Source organism: Gorilla gorilla, chromosome 10 (genome assembly GCF_029281585.2).
Source record: "Gorilla gorilla gorilla isolate KB3781 chromosome 10, NHGRI_mGorGor1-v2.1_pri, whole genome shotgun sequence".
NCBI classification, from domain to species: Eukaryota; Metazoa; Chordata; class Mammalia; order Primates; family Hominidae; genus Gorilla; species Gorilla gorilla.
In genome coordinates, this window is record NC_073234.2 from 142,326,598 (window position 1) to 142,346,229 (window position 19,632).

The following is a 19,632-nucleotide window of genomic DNA, read 5'->3' on the forward strand; positions in this document are numbered from 1 at the left end:
GGAAAGAAGTTTAATGGAGATCTCACAGTTCCACGTGGTTGGGGAAGCTTCACTATTATGGTGGAAGGCAAGGAGGAACAAGTCATATCTTATGTGGATGGCAACAGGAAAAAAGAGAGCTTGTATAGGGCAACTCTCGTTTTTTTCTTAAACCATCATATCTCCAGCACGGGAAGAGAGCATGGGAAAGACCCACATCCACGATTCAATTACCTCCCACCACATTCCTCCCACAACATGTGGGAATTATGCGAGTTACAACTCAAGATGAGATTTGGGTGGGGACACAGCCAAACCATATCATCCATGTCTGCTGATTAGCAACCTTAATTCAATCTGCATCCTTAGTTTCTCCATGCAAACTAACAAATTCATAGGCTATGGAGATTAGGACATGGAAATATTCGGGATGGGGTGGGGGTGGCATTACTTTGCATGTCACAAGCAGAGAACAACTGAGAGCTTCTATGATTCCAGATGAGCATGAAGAATGAAGGAGGAGTCAGGTATCTCCGGAATTGGAAAGAGTGCAAATATGTCCACCTGGGCTTCCAGGCTAATTGCCAACACCTTGCAGGGAGCTCACACACACACACTTTTCAAAGAATAGGTCAAGGCTTCATCAAATGTCAGCTACTGTCAACTCTTGAGTTAGGAAAAACTTAACTTCCTGCAACCCTTGCTGTCTTCGTTGTAAAAAAAAAAAACCTCTTTACTGGAAAGAATAGTGTTCTAAGATGGGACCAAAACAGTGGGAACCATCAGCACTTACAAACAGCTACCCTGGAAGGCTGGCCTGTCTTCTCTGCCATTTCTGTGGTCATATTTAATCCACTGATCAGATGACTACTGGTCAGTCTTGCTTCAGAATGTCCATGTGCTATGTTATATGTCAGTGCAATTGTCAAGATGTCAAGAGAGAGAATTTGACAGCCTCCATAGATGTGACTAACAGCACCTTATAAAGTCGAGTAAAAGAAGCCCAGTTATGGCTGAACACCACTCAATCATGACCCCTAGTGAGCACTGAAGGGGAAAGGATGCTTACTTATGTCTTCAATTCACTTTGGAAATACTGTCCTGGTTTAGTTAACTGACCCTCATGGACTGTTATCCAAGGAACCAAAGGAATGCTTGTTAAGAGCAGAGGGGAAAAAAAAGCATACTGTCTTACATTTTTATTCTGTTTTGCACATTACGAATGAACAAGGTGATGTCCTTATTCATTCACCTGGACATCTAGTGTCAGACATTGCTTGGTGACATCAACATTTATTAATCGACTGATGTGACTATTGAATTGTATTCTTATAATAATCTCATGAAGTTGGCTGAGCAATTACTATCATGCTTTCTCAAGAGGGCTTTGCCATTCGGAGTGATTGACTTGCTGGAGGTCCCAGAGTTAGTGGCCAGAACAGGAACCATGGTCCCTGTATTAGAGACAGTGGTGATGAAGAGCATGGGCCCTAGAGCCAGATCTCCTGAGTGCAAATCCCAGGTCTACCATATGTTACCTGTGTGATCTTAGGCAAAGTGTTTAGGCATTCCATTTTTCAGTGTCCTCATGTATTATCTGAGGATAAGAATGTCACCTACCTCATTTTTAAGGGGATTAATGAACTAATATATGTACGGTACATAGAACTATGCCTATATGCAATATAAATATGAAATCTTCTTATTCCCCAGCATCTTTTATCCTGCATAATATGACCTCTTTACAGAGACTGGGCATGGTGAAGTGAGCATTTAATATTCTTTCCTTATATACGTTTCCTTCTGTTTCTCTTTGCGAACAACTCCTCTGATACCCCATGGCTTCTGAAGGGCTGGATTCCAGGGTGGCCATAGATGAAACATGGCCAGCCAGCACTCCATCTTCCTGGCCAAAGTGAGTAGTTCAGAAATGGACATATCCAAGTTTTACCACTGTGATCTGAGAGACCAACCTAGACACCCCCTTATCAACAAAGATGACCCTAATGTTAATGAAACAAGTTACCTATGGTTCCACGGTTCAGGGCTTGGCTGGCCTGGCAACTTCCTAAATTCCTAGGGCTCCAAGAAAGACCACACTATCACTAAACTCCCTAACTGTAGGAGCTGTCAGGCAAATTAAGTCAGTGTTGTACTTAACTCTGATTTATAAACCAGACCTCTACAACTCTGATTGGACAGAGGACTGGCCTTGCAAACATTATTTTCCAGTAAGCAACTGCAGACTTTAAGCTGGTTTATACAGGCTGCGCATAAACTGTCATCAAGCCCTATAGTTTACCTTTTGATGTAAGAAGCCAAATTCCACATCATTTGAATGCTAAAACCCCTCTCCAAAGTGAACATGGGATATATGTAACATATATGCTAACCCATTGTGTGTGCACTCAGTTCCCTGCATAAATATGTGTAGCTTTTCGCTTTTCCTGGAAACCTTCTGTATATATATGACTCCATTGTGTGAGGTATAAAAGCCAACCTACCCCTTCCCTCTTCTGAGAGAGAGCAGCTTTAGCACACGCTAGAGATATTTCTTCCTGATTTGCAAACTGATATCACCAATAAAACTCTCGTTTCTACTATTTAGCCATCTTGGTGGTCTTTGGAGAACACCATGCAAAGACTTTGCTAGGATTACACTAAAATTCTTAGGGAATGGGGTGCTTTCTTAAAGCAGGGCTTTCTAACCTGAGAGGAGGCAAGCCCAGGACTGCCAGGGCTATCATCAGAAGAGATGTAGCCCAATGGTGATCCTCATAAATGTAAAGCAGACACAAAAGATGAAAGGAGATGAAAACCTGGGCACGTTGTGCATACCCAAGTGAGTGAGGCTAGGGTGGAGATGGGGTGACATAGGGTTTGGCCAGAAGAGGGAAGAGAAAAGCCCATGACATTATTTAATAAGAAAGGAGGAATGCTGGGAGGCTTGCCGGTTTAGAGTGCCACATAAAAGGATGTCTGTGTGCAAGAACATCACTGGAAAATCGGTACTTTGGAGATGACAAAAAGAAAAATGAATAAATTAATTCACAATGAAATCATAAAATGTTCCATAGTAACAAAAGGCTAAAAATGTAGTCTAGAATTCCAATATACAACGTAAGAAACACAGTTCATAAAACTGTATTCTATGTTGGAAATTTGCTAACAGAGTTTAAGCACTCTTAACCATGCACACAGAAAAGAAAAATATGAAAGGAAGTAAAGTAACTGTAAATATATTTGAGGTAGATGAACCAGTTTTCTATTTCTGGGAAGCCAACAAGCACTATGTTTGCATCATGACGGCAATGAGGCCTAGATTTGTACCAGTTAATTTATTAGAGTTAAACAAGCAAACAAACCCATATCTTTTTCTTTCCACTGGCATCTGGAGTCATATTTTCAGAAGTTTCTTTAGGTTCTAAGCAGCAGCTTATGAGAATGGCTTGTTTTCGTCAGTGAAGCATTTACATACGCATCAATAATTCATTCATAATTGCTGGCTGAAATTGAAAAGTTTGCAGATGTCAATGAAAGGCTCTATTTCCAACTTGTCTTGAAAAATCAGGAGCTCTATAATGCTAAGTGAAATAAGCCAGTCATACAACAAGAGATACTGCACAGATTCCACTTATATTCAAGGAATATCGAAAATAGTCAAATTCACAGAAGCGGAGAGCGCATAATGGTGGTTGCCAGGAACTGGGGAGAGGAGAAAATGTGGAGCTGCTATTCAGTGGGTGCACATTTTAGTTATACCAGAAGAAAGAGCTCTAGAGATCTGCTATACAACATTGTGCCTGCAGGTATATTGTATACCTTTAAAAATTAAGAAGATATATCTTATGTCAAATGTTGTTACCACAATTTAAAATACACACACACACAGACACTGGTGTCAACGTCCTGCAGTCAGTGCTGGCTGCCCCTAGGAAGGGACGTTCTAATCCCAGCTGGGCGCATACCCTACATTGCCAATTAAATAACATCAGATCTGCTTCTCTGATTGATGTTACCTGTCCTGTCCCTGCAGAGATTTTTGCTTTTAACTGCTGCTTATTTATTTTCACTAGCACCTTATAAGACTCTCTGTGTATATAATGGTCTTGAAAATTTCGCCTATCGCATAATTGTTAAATGTATTTACATGTAGTGAATAGCATTATTGTAATTTATCAGTAGTGAGAATCTAGATTTTATATGTAAGAGTTGTTTAGAGTATGGAGTAACTATAATGTCTTCATAACACTGGTGAGAGTTGGGAGCTCAACATCCCAGGTTGTTCAGGACAAAGGCTTTTATACCCATGGATTCCAAATAGCTTTCCCCATAGTAGAATGAATTCAAAGTCCAATAAAGGAGTGTATTCTGTTGAATCATCCTATGATATTTAAGGGATTACTCCTGCACCAAGCTTGCCTCCATGAACCATGCGAGCCTGGCTTGATCATCAGTTGCTTGGCTCCTCTTTGGAGGTATTCACTAGAGTGTAAGTTTTAAAATTCAACTTCTCTTTGCTGTGGGCAGCATTAGCATGCTTCTGCCAAGTGTTTTCAACATAGTTCTTTAAATAAATATTATTCAACAAAAATTTGGAAAATGTGAATCCTATAGACCTTTTCTTTCTCTTTTTTCCTTTGAAGAATTTCCTGTGCACACCCTGAACACTTAAGCTTGTTGTTTCAGTGTTTGTGCCAATGGCACAAAATTAAAAATGCTTCTATCAGCATCAGGCTCTGCATGAGCAGTGATGCAAGAAGCACATTGGTACCATATGTCAGGCTTTACCAAGGCAAACAGGTCTTGATCCCTTTTGTGGCAATCACTTAATGAATTAGGAGTGCCTGGATCATTTTCTAAGCTAGCATGTGCTGATGATGTCTTTTAATCTCCAAAAGTCAGGGATAAAATGATAAAAATAAAGGAGCTCATGAGATGTGTCAGTAGCTGGTCAAGATAGAATAACAGGGACTAAACGTAACCATTTACTTGAAATAACTAAAGAAATGATTAAAATAAAATAAAACAAAACAGCTGCTTTCAGTCGTTGGGCATTAGATGGTACAGCATATTAATCCCTGTATTAAGGAAAGCAAATTAATTGAGTCCTATCATTGTTCCAGCTTATTTCCTGGAGGACATTACCAAGGCACGACTCAGAGAGGGGAATCCAAGCAGAGCCCAGTGGTTTTCAGATCTGAGAAGATAGACATGGAGATCCAAAGAGACCAAGGCAGCTGGAGCTCATAGGATGCCGTAGACAAAAGAGGCGGTTTTTGTTTGTTTGTTTCTGTTTTTGTTTTACAGGGAGAGAGGAGACATTTCTCATTCCCACAGAGAGTTCTTTTCAAGTCTGCGGCTAAGTGCTGATCAATGTATGAATGCAGAGAAATGGTCCGAGCTGTGGGAAGGGCCGAAGGGTGAGAGGGAAGCGTGGATGGAGAGAGGCTGGTCAATGAGTACAAAAACACAATTAGAAAGAATATATGATTTAGTATTTAATAGAGTACGGTGACTATAGTTTACAATAATTTCTTGTGTAGTTCAAAATAACTAGAAAAATGGGAATATTCCTAATGTAAGGAAAGAAACTGATAGAGGTAATAGACATCCTAATTACCCTGACTGGATCATTACACATTGTATGCCTATATCAAAATATCACATGTACCCCCAAATATGTTCAACTATTATGCATCAATTAAAAACTGGGAATGACAGTTCATATCTTATACAGTTGGTATAAGAACTTAAATAAAATAATGGTTTTCAGCTCCATCAGCTCCTTTAAGCTGAAAACCATTATTTTATTTAAGTTCTTATACCAACTAATGTGCACATGTACCCTAAAACTTAAAGTATAATAAAAAAAAATAAAAAATAAATAAATAAAATAATGGTGACTGGTATATTAAAAAAGAGAGAGATGCAGGGGGAAATATTATTCTCACACAGTGTCAGAAATGGTTTATGTTTCCACCAATGAAAATGGAGAAACTGACTACTACATGGAGCATCAGGTTGAGTATTAAGAAGGATAGTGCATTCGTAGTGGGACCAAATTAACGCTAAGGTAAAGTAAGCCTGGATCCTTACTAACAAAGCTTAAAAGCAAGTATTAAAAAGGCCAAATTGTCTCATAGCAAAGTGCATGAATATTTATGCAATAAGAAAATCCCACAACATAATGTGACTTTTACACGGTCTGGCAGAAAGAATGACACCAATGATGGAACGATCAGGCAAAGGTACTAAAACAGTTATCATTAATAGGGCTCATATGTTTGAGAAGATAATGATTCAGTAGACACATGAAAGGAATTTTTAAAAGACACAAAACAAACCTTTAGAGAAGAATATTACAACGACTAAGAAGAAAATGACATGGGATGGAATTAACAGCAGAATAGCTATTACAAAATCAAGGATTAGTAAACTTGAGGACATAGCAACAAGAAGTATTTCAAATGAGGCACAGAGAGAAAAAACAGCTGGGAAAAATAAAGCAGCAGATAATAAAATCAACAATATTAGATTCACAATTCATCCCATTCTGAAAACTCCTAAAAAGGGGAATAATATTGCTACATTCAGGGAAGTGGTCACGTTGAAGAAACATTCTTTTAAAAAAATAAACCCTACTTGAAAGATCTTCATAATCAACAAATGGACCAACAACAGCTTTGGTGATTCTGAAACCCTGGAAAAAAAACCTCAGTACTACATCTAACTTAAATACTGCCCTAAATTTTTGGTAAATTCTACAATGTTTTTCACTTTAGTCAATAACCATTTGCTGCTGAAAAGAGAAGGAAAGTAATGAGGTTACGAAGTGGCATGCAGGAGTCTGTCATGTATCTGTGACGTTGTTTCTTTACCTTGATAGGCTATACATAGACCTGCTTTTATATTGTCTCACCCCTTTTCACTCTGGCTCATCGAATCCTCATTTTGTATTTTGTAGGCAGTAAACTCTTGCCCTCAAGGAAGTAAGCCTCCATCCTTTGTCCAATCCTCAAATTTAAACTGGTCATGATTGTATCTTTCTAATTGGTTAAGAGACTGGCAGGTCACCCAGTTCTAGCAAACGAGATGCAAGGGAAAGCTTGCGGGGGCTTCTGGGCAATATTTTATTTCTGGATAACATATGCCTTGGTAGCAACGAGTCATTTAACCATCTGCTTAGATCAGTATCTTGTAGCCACGAGGTAACAAGCTCAACATCACAAAGCAAAAATTCTTAATATGGCAGAATGCAAAGACAGTAAGTGACATCACTGAGCTGCTGAACCATTTGGATGCCACCAATCTCTGGACTTCCTGTTGTATGAGACAATGGGATGCCATCCTTCCATATTCCACAGTCAGTGAGAGCATGGAGGGAAAGGTGACAGAGAAGCTTGTTAGTAGAAAATGCCAGGTATCTTAATGATCCTTGGTGGTCAAGTGTGGAATTGCGTGATAGGGAAGAATCCCTAAGCACCACAGACACAAGGGAAGTTTGTTTATACTGACCATCTCCTTCTTGCTGGTCTCCATCTAGTGCTTCTGAGAAAGATTGGATGCAGAGCAGGACACCTGAAAGACCCCCACCACCCCACTGCCACCCCACTTGGCAGTTCAAGTAACAAGGTTTGAATGTAGGACACTAGAGTAGGTACCTGGAGTAGATAATCCACACTTCAAGATTTGCATAGAGGCAAGTAGTAATGAGACGCTGCAAGTAACAGACACAGAACACATGCCAACTTGTACTCTTCTCTTATATAAAGCAAAATTCACCTGCCACGAGAAGAGGGGCCAGAAACCTGCCTATGAATGGTTTCTAATGCTGCTTTGACAGGAAGGCTAGAATGGTACATAACCTCCCTTGGCTACATATATTAGTTGGTTCTCACACTGTTATCAAGACGTACCTAAGACTGGGTAATTTATAAAGAAAAGGAGTTTAATTAGCTCACAGTTTTGTGGACTGCACAGGCCTCTGCTTCTGGGGAGGCCTCAGGAAACTTACAGTCACGGTGGAAATGCAAAGCGGAAGCAGGCACGTTTTCACATGACCCATAGAAAAGAAAGAGAGGCAGAAGGGGAAGGTGCCGTACACTCTTTTTTTTTTTTTTTTTTTTTTTTTTTTGAGGCAGAGTCTCACTCTGTCCGCGGAGGCTGGATTGCAATGGCACGATCTCGGCTCACTGCAAGCTCCGCCTCCCGTGTTCACGCCATTCTCCTGCCTCAGCCTCCTGAGCAGCTGGGATTATAGGCGCCTGCTAACAAGCCCGGCTAATTTTTTGTATTTTTTAGTAGAAAGGGGGTTTCACCGTGTTAGCCAGGATGGTCTCGATCTCCTGACCTCGTGATCCGCCCACCTCGGCCTCCCAAAGTGCTGGGATTACAGGCGTGAGCCACCGCGCCTGGCCGCCACACACTTTTTTACAACCAGATTTTGTGAGAATTGTATCACGGACAGCACTAGGGGAATGGTGATAAATGATTAGAAATCACCTCCATGATTCAATCACCTCCTACCAGGACCCTCCTCCTCCAACACTGAGGATTACAATTTGATGTGAGATAGGCGTGTGGACACAGAGCCAAACCATGTCACTATATGTTAAACTTCAACACAGCACAGCTGCCTATAGAGCAGCGTTTGCTTGTTGCTTTGAAGGCCATTTAGGACGTGCATATGCAACTTCTTGCCTTCTAACTTTGTCATAAAATTCTTTTCAGCAACAGCAGTTCACTTTTTTATAATAGTATTTCCATAACTATTATTTCAGAAAGACTATTAAAAACAGGTATGCTGTAAACACACTAGAGGAGAAAAAATAAAAATACAAATAAAATTTCCCTAAACACCATAAAGAAAAAAGTGATTAGTGCTTTTTTCCCTCCTTGGCATTAGAAATAGTTATTGGCTCAAGAAATGGTATGTTTTAAGTCAATGGATTCCCCAGCATGTGGGCGTAATGAGAGAAATGAAAACGATGACAGCCTGGCGCTGAGTATCTGATTTCCAAGGCAGAATAGAAGCTCAGATGAAGGCATGTGCCTGTCTATCCTGTTGTGTAAACAGAGAATGAATGAGAGGCTAAGGAGCTTATGTCAAATAAAGTCTTTAGCTTCTGATGTGGATGTTGGATTCTCAGAACACCTGGCTTGTGGCTGATGGCTGCTCTACTCATCTTCCTGATTGGGTAGCTAGTCAAATTAAAAATAGCAATAATAATAACAAGGGTAGAAGAGAGTAGAGTCATGCTTGGGAATCAATCTAGTAAAAATTGGGATTGTGTAGATAATAATAGGCGATGATTAAAAACCAATGCATTACAGAGTGCCCCAAATGTGCCAACTCTAAGATAGTTGCTCTAAGCAATATTTTGCGTGAATTAACTGTCTTTGCTCCTCAATAATGTTGTAAACTATTTTTTGATGTTATCATCATTTTGCAGGTGTGGAAATGAGTGCACTAAGAGTCTAGACGCACAGTTTACATTATACAGTGATGATGGGAGTGGTTGACACTCAAACCCACCTCCTGTGGCCCAGTTCTCACACTGTAAGCATTTACATTTCTCTGCCTCAGTAAATCTCTTTTCCAGTGGAGCACAGACTTATTTCTGAGCTCATGGGCTTGCATTGCCTGTGTCCCCTGCTAGACCTAGGTGTTTTTTTGTTTTGGTTTGGTTTTTTGAGACAGAGTCTTGCTCGGTCGCTTAGGCTGGAGTACAGTGGCACAATCTCAGCTTACTGCAACCTATGCCTCCTGGCTTCAAGAGACTCCCATGCCTCAGCCTCCTGAGTAGCTGGGAACACAGATGCACACCACCACACCTGGCTAATTTTTAAATTTTTAGTAGAGATGGGGTTTTGGGGTTTTGCCATGTTGGTCAGGCTGGTCTGAAACTCCTGGCCTCAAGTGATCTACCTGCCTCTGCCTCCCAAAATGCTGGGATTACAGGCAAGATCCACTGCACCCAGCCAAGATCTAGTTCTAAGGCCAGTGCTTTGCCTGTGACATTGATTTCCGAAACCAAGATAGAAAATAAGCATTTGATTTTTGTATCTAAACTATTTCTCAAGAGTTTGAGTGAGAAGGATTTAATCCCTGCCTCCCTAGTCTTAGAAGACAATGAAATCCTCCATTGAGATTTGTTTTTTTCATCATGCCCCGGAACAGTATTTCTCTGGCTTTTCCTGGCAACTCTGATGTTCCCCAACAAATAAACTTGATGTTCTGTCTGGATTTCTCAGGACTGTGGTTGAAAATCAGGAAAGCTCACCGTAATCTAGTTTAAGCAATACTGGGTAATTCATTTTGTCATGAAGCCATGCTATGCACAAATGGATCTACCAAGAGAACAGACTCCCTTGGACTCTGGGATGTCAGCATCACCAGACAACATTCTTCTTCTTTCTCCTGATCTTTCTTCTATTTTGTTTCTATAATTTGATTCCATTCTCTGCACTGCAGAGATGTTCTTTCTAAGCCAAAGGAAAATTGAGTACAGGAAGCCCTGAACTCATACTGTAGCAGTACATTCTATCAGGGAGGAAGAAGGGGTCATTCCTGTCAGCTCCAGATTGGAAAATCCCAAGGAAGAACTCAGGAACCTCTGCTTAGATTATGTGTTCATCCTTCCACAAACACTGCAGCTAGGAGGATGGCTGCATGACCCCCCTGCCTTGGGCCTGAGACTGGTCAATGCACAGGGCTTGTCACTGAGGGACAGGACTGGCCCTGGATGAAATAAGCAGTGCTCCACTGCCAAGCAGCAAAATGAAATGACTGACAGAAAGTTTTAGTTATCTCCTGTGGTAAACAAAATAAAAATCCCCCCAAAGATGTACACATCCCAATACCCAGAACTTGTGAATGTGTTACATTACATGGCAAAGAGGTATTAAGGTTGAAGATGGGATTAATGTTGCTAATCAGTTGATTTTAAAATCGGGAGATTATCCTGGATTCCAGGCTGACCTGACCTGATGTAGTCAAAGAGTCTTTAAGAGTGAAGAGCAGCTACTCAGGCGGCTGAGGTGGGAGGATCCCTTGAGCCCAGGGAGTGCAGCTGTCTGTTAATAAGACATTGGCTGCACTTGGCTACTCATAAAGTGTGGACCGGGACATTTAGACACATTCACAGTTCAGGCATGTCTGACTTCAAGGAATCTAGTGGCCTTGATGAAGAAGGTAGCTCTAAGGAGCAAAATTCATATCACGGCCATGTGATGCCTCTGCAGACTTAAGGCTTGGGCCCAAGAGATTTTGGGGATCAGGTTTTTCCAGGGTCATTTGTGAGATGGGTGAGTAGGCAAACCTTCTAAATTCTCTGAGCCTTTTATTATCAGTGAAATGAGAATAAACATACAAGCCAGTTCCACATCACAAGATTTTGGTGAGCAAAAACAAACTAACATCACCAATGTAACCTAATTTGGCAGGAAAAGCTCAGTGAAAACATAAATAAAAACAATATTTTTCTTCAAACATAACCCTCACTTTCTGTGTATTACCTATGGAAGACAAGGAACCTTTGGTCGTCTTTATTGTCTAATTTTGGAGTTGAACTGTTTGTTGTACTTGGTGTTGGACAGTGAATAAAAACATTTAAAAATATTTAAAATTCCATTTTTGGCACAAAATATAAAATTACTAGAGTTTTGTGCCCTACTATTTCTTATACGACTACTGAAAATATTTTCTAGCTAACGTATATAGAGTAATATTTTGGAGACTGATCAATAGATACTCTTAATGAAACTAAATTGTTACTCTAAAGTGTTAGTCCAACAAGTTAGTTGCCTAACATTCATTTTCTCCATAGCTGCTTTATTGATGGTACATTCCATTCTAGAACTAAATTTCAAGTGGATATTGAATTGGTTAGACTGATGCCTTTAGGCCATTAAAATTTTTAAATTCCTTTTTCCATTGTGCCTTCCTGGGGTACCTAGGAATCTCTCCAGAGTCTACTCATTATCATTCCATAAATATCTATGTTAAACTTGAAGGTAATGAAGTAGGGAGGGACAACTAAACACTATCATTTAAACTGTTTTATTACACTTGCTCCATTCCTTTTTTTTTTCTTTTGAGATGGAATCTCGCTCTGTTGCCCAGGTGCAATCTCGGCTCACTGCAGCCTCCGCCTCCCAGGTTCAAGCAATTCTCCTGCCTCAACCTCCCAAGTAGCTGGGATTACAGGAGCCTGCCACCACATCTGGCTAATTTTTGTATTTTTAGTAGAGATGGGGTTTCACCATGTTGTCCAGGCTAGTCTCGAACTCCTGACCTCAGGTGATCCACCTGCCTTGGCCTCCCAAAGTGCTGGTATTACAGGCGTGAGCCACCACACCCGGCCTACACTTACTCCATTTTATCAGCATACATATTAATTTTTTAATGTGATGATTCATGCACTTTGAATATTCAGCAACAAGATGTGCATTCTTTTTGAAATTTTAAATTATTACCAAGAAACTAATTCATGCCCTTTTATAAATGTATGAAATTATTACCATTTGAATCAAAGAAATAAAATGCAGTAAGCTGTTCTCTTTAGAAATCTTTCTATTGGCAGGTGAAATCAAACAATTACAAAATGCTTTAATAAACTATTTCAGCAAATGCATACTTTTGGCAGTAAATTAGGAACATATTTTGGTATAAACATCAATTACAAAATTTTAAGTGTTTTGTTATAAAGTTGTGATTAAAAATAAAACATCCTTGTCATTATGATTTGTTTTCCTATACAGTACACATATACATATATATGTGTATACATATATACATATTTTCTGTACATATTTCAAATTTGGTACTTTTTGTTTGTTAGACCGTATGGAGCAGAGACACAAGTTTTCACTTTTATTTTTGAATATCCTCTTTCCCCTCTCTTAGCTCCCTCTTGGCTAAGGGACGGGGATTTTCCTGTGTGACTGGTCATCAACACAGAGCTGGGCGTGTGGCTCTTGTCTGACTTATCTAAAGATACAGTAGAGTGGTTTCCTAGGATATCCTTCAAGTTCCTAAAGATGAGTGACTCCCAGAAACTCTTGAGATTTCGGTTGGTGAGGGTGTGTTAGTCCATTTTTATGCTACTGATAAAGACTTACCCAAGACTGGGTAATATTTTTTTTCTTTTTGAGATGGAGTCTCACTCTGTCAGCCAGGCTGGAGTGCAGTGGCACTATCTCAGCTCACTGCAACCTCTGCCTCCTGAGTTCAAGCGATTCTCCTGCCTCAGCCTCCCGAGTAGCTGGGACTACAGGCGCCCGCCACCATGCCTGGCTAATTTTTGTATTTTTAGTAGAGATGGGGTTTCACCATATTGGCCAGGCTGGTCTCAAACTCCTAACCTTGTGATCTGCCCACCTCGGTCCCCCAAAGTGCTGGGATTACAGGCATGAACCACCGCTTTCAGCCAAGACTGGGTAATTTATAAAGAAAAAGAGGTTTAATGGATTCACAGTTCCGTGTGTCTGGGGAGGCCTCACAATCATGGTGGAAGGTGAAAGGCACTTCCTACATGGTGGCAGAAAAGAGAGAATAAGAACTAAGCAAAAGGATTTACCCCTTATCAAACCATCAGATCTCATGAGACTTATTCATTACCCGGAGAACAGTATGGGGGAAACCACCCCCACGATTCAATTATCTCCCACCAGGTCCCTCCCACAACACGTAGGAATTATGGGAGCTACAATTCAAGATGAGATTTGGGTGGGGACACAGCCAAATTATATCAGAGGATAACTTGTCCCTCTCAGTTTTCATATCCTGCAAGGAAGATCAGCATCAAGTACTTGCAGCTGAGATGGAAATTCTTGAAGCTTCTCTCTGCTTTTTGTTCAGTCTGTCCTGTCCTTTACAGCCATGCTCCATGACATGGAAAAAGTTTCCTCTCAGATGTTTTTTATATGCCCATCACAGGTCCAAATGCCATTTACTTTGCAGCAAGTTTATCTGTGCAGCTGACAGTCTACTGTTAGACCGTGGCAAAAGGATTCTATTTTTCCACTTTTACCAAAGCAGGCAGTTTTTGACACTTAGAAATTCCATTTCAGGTACTATAAGTAGATACCAAATTGCTACCCATTCACTATAATTATTGCCAATTCTAAAATGCTCCCACATCTTTAGAGTTTTAGCAGATCATTTAAAAAAGGTATCAGGAGCATTATGTCTTTCAAGCAGGATGGAATTATAATGCATCCTTTTGCCAAACAGCTCAGGCTAGGACTGTATTGCCTTATCTGCATTGGTTTTCAATCTGTATAAATCACATTATCTTGAGTAGTGGTCTAAATTAGTTGCACTTTAAAATAATTTGGATGTATTTCCTAATCTTCAAAACGTTTTAAGAAGGGACAAAATAAAATTCAGTCATAGAACATGAAATAAGTCAATATGTACTTCCTAATTCCATGCAATTATTAAAATGTATTGTTCTTCACATCAGTGGGATAGAGAGCATCACTAATGACCGTCCAATGCATGTCAAGAACTGTTTAAGTTTACAGAGCACTAGAGGTTATTTTTCTAATTCTGTATATTGAAATAATTTTTGGCATCAACATTTATGTGGATAAATTTTGCAAATATGAAATATATTTATCATAACAAAAAGCTTTGGTTTCTTTCTTTTTGAATTTTTGTATGGTGATGTTTCAATGTCACCTTTAAGGTCCAATGAGATGGTTACTGTCTCATTATTACATGAAGTGGTGGTGTCTGTCCTGAGTTCAGATGATGCTTTGTGGTTGTGGAGGGTGAAAGCCAAGGGCTTTTGATTAAGGTAAACATGATGATTAGTGACCTTGTTTGAAGACCAAGAGGAAGAGTGTCCTTGCCATGAGTAAAGGAAATGCCGAGGTCAAATTTGAACCAAGTAACAATGAATACCAAAGACACGGCAATGATATCAAGGGCACAAATTGAAACTGTAAAGACCACTTCAATGATTCCATAGAGTGTGAAGGAAACCAGGAGAGAGCAGTTCAGGAATGATTTCAACATGGTCACCTGTTGGTCATGTTGAAAGAGGAAAGTACCAACAAAATCATAAGCCCCCAGTCTCCCATGGAAGAAAACAATAAATGACTCAAAAATGGTGGTCCAGACAGCTTCACAAGCTTCCCCACTCAAGACAAGTCATTGGAGCCCAATAATCTTAGTGACCTCAAGGGGGCTAAGGGACTTGGAGATTGGCATGTATGCCCTGCTCTACGTCTTCTTCCCGGCCATTCTGGTCTTCTTGATCAACTGCGTGGCGTTTTCCTGGAAATACAGACACAAAAGGTTTGCTATGAGTCAGCAGGGCAACGTCCCCCATTCCCACGACTGGGTCTGGCTTGGGAATGAAGTGGGACTTTTGGAGAACCCTGTTGACATTACACTGCCATCGGAGGAGTGCACAACCATGATAGACGGGGCCTGCAGTTCGAGGAAAGGAACTTCCTTCTGAACGGCAGTTTCCAGAAGACTTTTCATAGTCAACTATTTAGACTTGTTGACTACGTCTATGAGAAAGAAATTAAAAATGAACTTACGAATTCTTCAGGCCCAAAGAGGAAGAGAGTCAAGTTCACTTCCTACATCACCATCCTCCCAGAGGACGGCGGCCCATACACCAACTCCATCCTGTTTGACAGAGATAACATCAAGTGGGTCTGTGAAGATATGGGGCTGGGGGACTTGCATATATAAAATGTTTTCATATGGGCCTGGTATGGTGGTTCATGCCTGTAATCCCAACACTTTGGGAGACCAAGGTGGGAGGATCTTTTGAGCCCAGGAGTTTGAGACCAGCCTGGGCAATATAGTAAGACTCCATTTCTACAAAAAACTAAAACAATTTTTTTAATTTTTTGGACCACCAAGCCAGGTGTGATGGTCTAAACCTGTATTCCCAGCTACTCAGGAGGCTAAGGCAGGAGAATTGCTTGAGCCTGGGAAGCAGAGGTTGCAGTGAGTTATGATCACAGCAGTGCACTCCAGCCTGGGCGACAGAGCAAGACCCTGTCTCAAAACCAAACAAACAAACGAACAAAACTTCCTTATGTTTGAATTCTCCTACATGTTTTCTGTTTTTCAGAGAGTTGGAGCTGTGAGTTTGCTCAGCAATAGAGGGTAATTCAGCACCGAATAATTTGTCAGGGGATTATTAATAAGATCTCTGGTGGCAGAGGCCTGAAAATCAAATGCAAATATGTAATAAGACAGGGTATGCTTTTAACACAGCCCACATAGGCATTGCTGAAGTATTAGGAACGGTTTTATATACAGCCTGGTACTGGCTCAGTGCTAATTCATAGAAATAAATTCAGCCAAGGGCCTTGATACCCATCTCATGACAAATAGCTGTTTGCAATTAGAAAGAATTGGACAGATGTTTAATTCTTTGATATTGGTAAGGTACGGTGGACAGTTATTGCCTTTGGTGTGAGACTAGGCTTGTGTGAAATTGATGCCCTTATATCGAGGGTAGAAATTGAGACTATAAAGACCACCTCAGTGATCCCACAGAGCATGAAGGAAGCCAGGAGAGAGTGGTTCAGGAATGATTCCAACATGACGCTCCTGTTGGCCAAGAGGAAAGTACCAAAAATAGCACAACCCCCCAGTCTCCCATGGAAGGAAATAAGAATGTAGCTGCCCTTATCTGTAATAAACACTGCTCATTGTTTTTATAGACATTTATAATAACATCTGCTTGTTGTTGGTTTTACTGTTGTTTGCTTTTTTGTTTTTTGTTCTTGTGGTTTTTTTCTGTTGTTTTTGACTTCTAGAAGTCTTTTCAAAACATGTAAAAATATTTTTTATTTGTAAAAATGTTATGTTTTATTTAAGGGATGCTTTCTTTACATAGAAGTTTAATTCACTGAGATTAGCCATTGCTTTTTTTAGTTTTAAATTTTACTTATTTTTTAAATTTTAAAATTTTATTCTTTTATTTTTGTTTAACTTTTTTTTAGGTTTTGGGGTACTTGTGAAGGTTTTTTACATAGGTAAACATATGTCATGGGGGTTTGTTGTACATTCATCACCCAGGTATTAAGCCCAGTACCCAATAGTTATCTTTTCTTTTTTTTTTTTTCTTCAGACAGAGCCTCACTCTGTTGCACAGGTTGGAATGCAGTGGCGCATCTCAGCTCATTGCAACCTCCGCCTCCCGAGTTCAAGCGATTCTCCTGCCTCAGCCTCCTGAGTAACTGGGATTACAGGTGTGTGCCACCACACCCAGCTAATTTTCTTGTATTTTTAGTAGAAATGAGGTTTCACCATGTTGGCCAGGCTGGTCTTGAACTCCTGAACTCAGGTGATCTGCCCACCTTGGCCTCTCAAAGTGCTCGGATGACAGGCCTGAGCCAGGGTGCTGGCCCCAATATTTATCTTTTCTGCTCCTCTCCCTTCTCCCATTCTCGTCCCTGAAGTAGACCCCAGTGTCTGTTGTTTCCTTCTTTGTGTTCATAAGTTCTTATGATTTAGCTCCCACTTATAACTGAGCACATGTGATATTTGGTTTTCTGATCCTGCCTTAGTTTGCTAAGAATAATAGCCTCCAGCTCTAAGAGATTAGCCATTTTATTTTAATTAATGGAATCCATATTGAATTTCAGGTTTTCTCTACTTTTCCATACTCTACTGCCTATTAATAGAAACTGAACAACTTATCCTCACTTTCTGTTTCCTTCCTTTTGTCAGTGACATCTTATGTTGGCATTGCATAAGAGATCTTACTTAACAATATTAACAAACAGTGAGAAAAGGTCAATTTTCGACATGAATTTTGCAAAGGTGGGGGAATATCTGTAAGTCACATGCAATTCCTGTATTTTGTTATCTGGTGGCTGAACATTCATTGGAAAAGTATGAAAAAAAAGTCTCAAAGAAAACACCTGTATTCATACGAGTATTTTCTGAAAAACATATTTGGCCACCCAGGCTCAAATATAAAACCAGGATTAATAAGTACAAAAAGAAAATCCCCTAGGAAACAGCTGCAGATTAAAACTGCCATTTAAAAAATAAAAAAAAAAGAAATGAGCAAAATGCTGTTTCAACTTAGCAGTGAGAAAATCCATCTCTTCAGTGACTATAAAAGCATTCACATCCATAATCCTAGCAAAGTTGAAACTTTCATAGGACATGTACGGAGATTGAAAAGCAACAACTATGCTCAATAAAGTCATGCAAATGAGTGGATCAGGAAAAATACGAATGAGCTCTCAAGCTCAAGAGGCAGTTGTCAAGAACACAGGGGACTGGAAAAATAATTGTCAAAAAAAAAGAAATTACTCAAATCCCAAAAGTTTTTAAAATAGAAATTATTGTTGAAATAATAGTATTATATTGTTGATATTAAGCACATATAATATTAAGCAAATCAAGATTTTTAGAATAAGAAAATAAGACAGTATTTTAATTTATTAAGATGGGATGGCTAGAAGAGCAGATATTGGGCTAGTAAGGCCTCAGTGTGTGTTCTATCGAGACATTGGCATATTTAATAAATAGACCTGGAAGGACATAGAGGAATTACCTGGGACATTTTCATGACCACAGATGGCTGATGATTGAGCTATTCAAAACAGAAGTGTTCAGGTCATCTATTGTATTGTTATTTTTTAAATATAACTTTCATTTCAAGTTCAGGGGTACATGTGCAGGTTTGTTATTAGGTAACCTGTGTCATGGGAGTTTGTTGTGCAGATTATTTTGTCACCCAGGTATTAAGCCTACTGTAACCCATTAGTTATTTTTCCAGTCCTCTCCCTCCTCCCACCTTCCACCCTCCAATAGGACCGAGTGTGATTGTTCCCCTCTATGGGTCCATGAGTTCTCAGCATTTAGTTCCCATTTATAAATGAGACATGCGGAAGTTGTTTATCAGCTTATTGAGCTTTTGGGTCTCGACTATAGGGTTTTTGCGATATAGGATCATGTCATCTGCAAACAAGGATTGTTTGACTTCCTCTCTTCTTATTTGGATACCCTTTATTTCTTTCTCTTGCCTGTTGCTCTGGCCTGGACTTCCAATACTATGTTGAATAGGAGTCACCCATCCTCAATGATGCTGAAAAATCCCTGCCTCGCTTTTACCCAATGGTTCATGTGACCTTGATTTTCCAAACACAGCCCCAGGCAGAGACTTGGGAAGATCCCCTGGATTAGAAATTACCAAGGGAGACAGGCTGAGCAGGATGGATTATTGAGCAATAAAACAAGATTTGCTTCCCGCCTTTGTGCCCCAAATCACCAGAATTTATTACCTTTTCAAGAGGTCTTTGTATAATATATACATGATATTTTACACACCCTCTGTCTTTATTTTCTGTAGAGCAAGCAAGGAAAGATGGAGGATTCTTAGGTACGTGTGTTCAGCCAGATTTCTATGTGTATGAACATCACAACCAAAACCCACATTCCCCTTGGAACTCATCAAATTGATGACCAAGAAGTTCTCCCAGCATCTCTTGCTAATAGGACTAGAGGGTGTGAGTAACGTACAAATCACAGGTTTCAGGGGCTTGACTCTCAAACACAGGCATTCGGCTGATTCTTTAATTGTTAAAATAGGGGTGAAGAATTGAGTCTGGCGATGGTTGAAAATTCTTGACATTTGTCTAGAGAATGAAGCA

The 19,632-nt window shown here is 40.0% G+C and overlaps 1 pseudogene; it reads left to right on the plus strand.

Moving 5' to 3' along the window:
- The first annotated feature begins 14,685 nt into the window (after positions 1 to 14,685).
- Positions 14,686 to 15,697, plus strand: LOC101134887 (transmembrane protein 132B-like; annotated as a pseudogene).
- Positions 15,698 to 19,632: the final 3,935 nt, after the last annotated feature.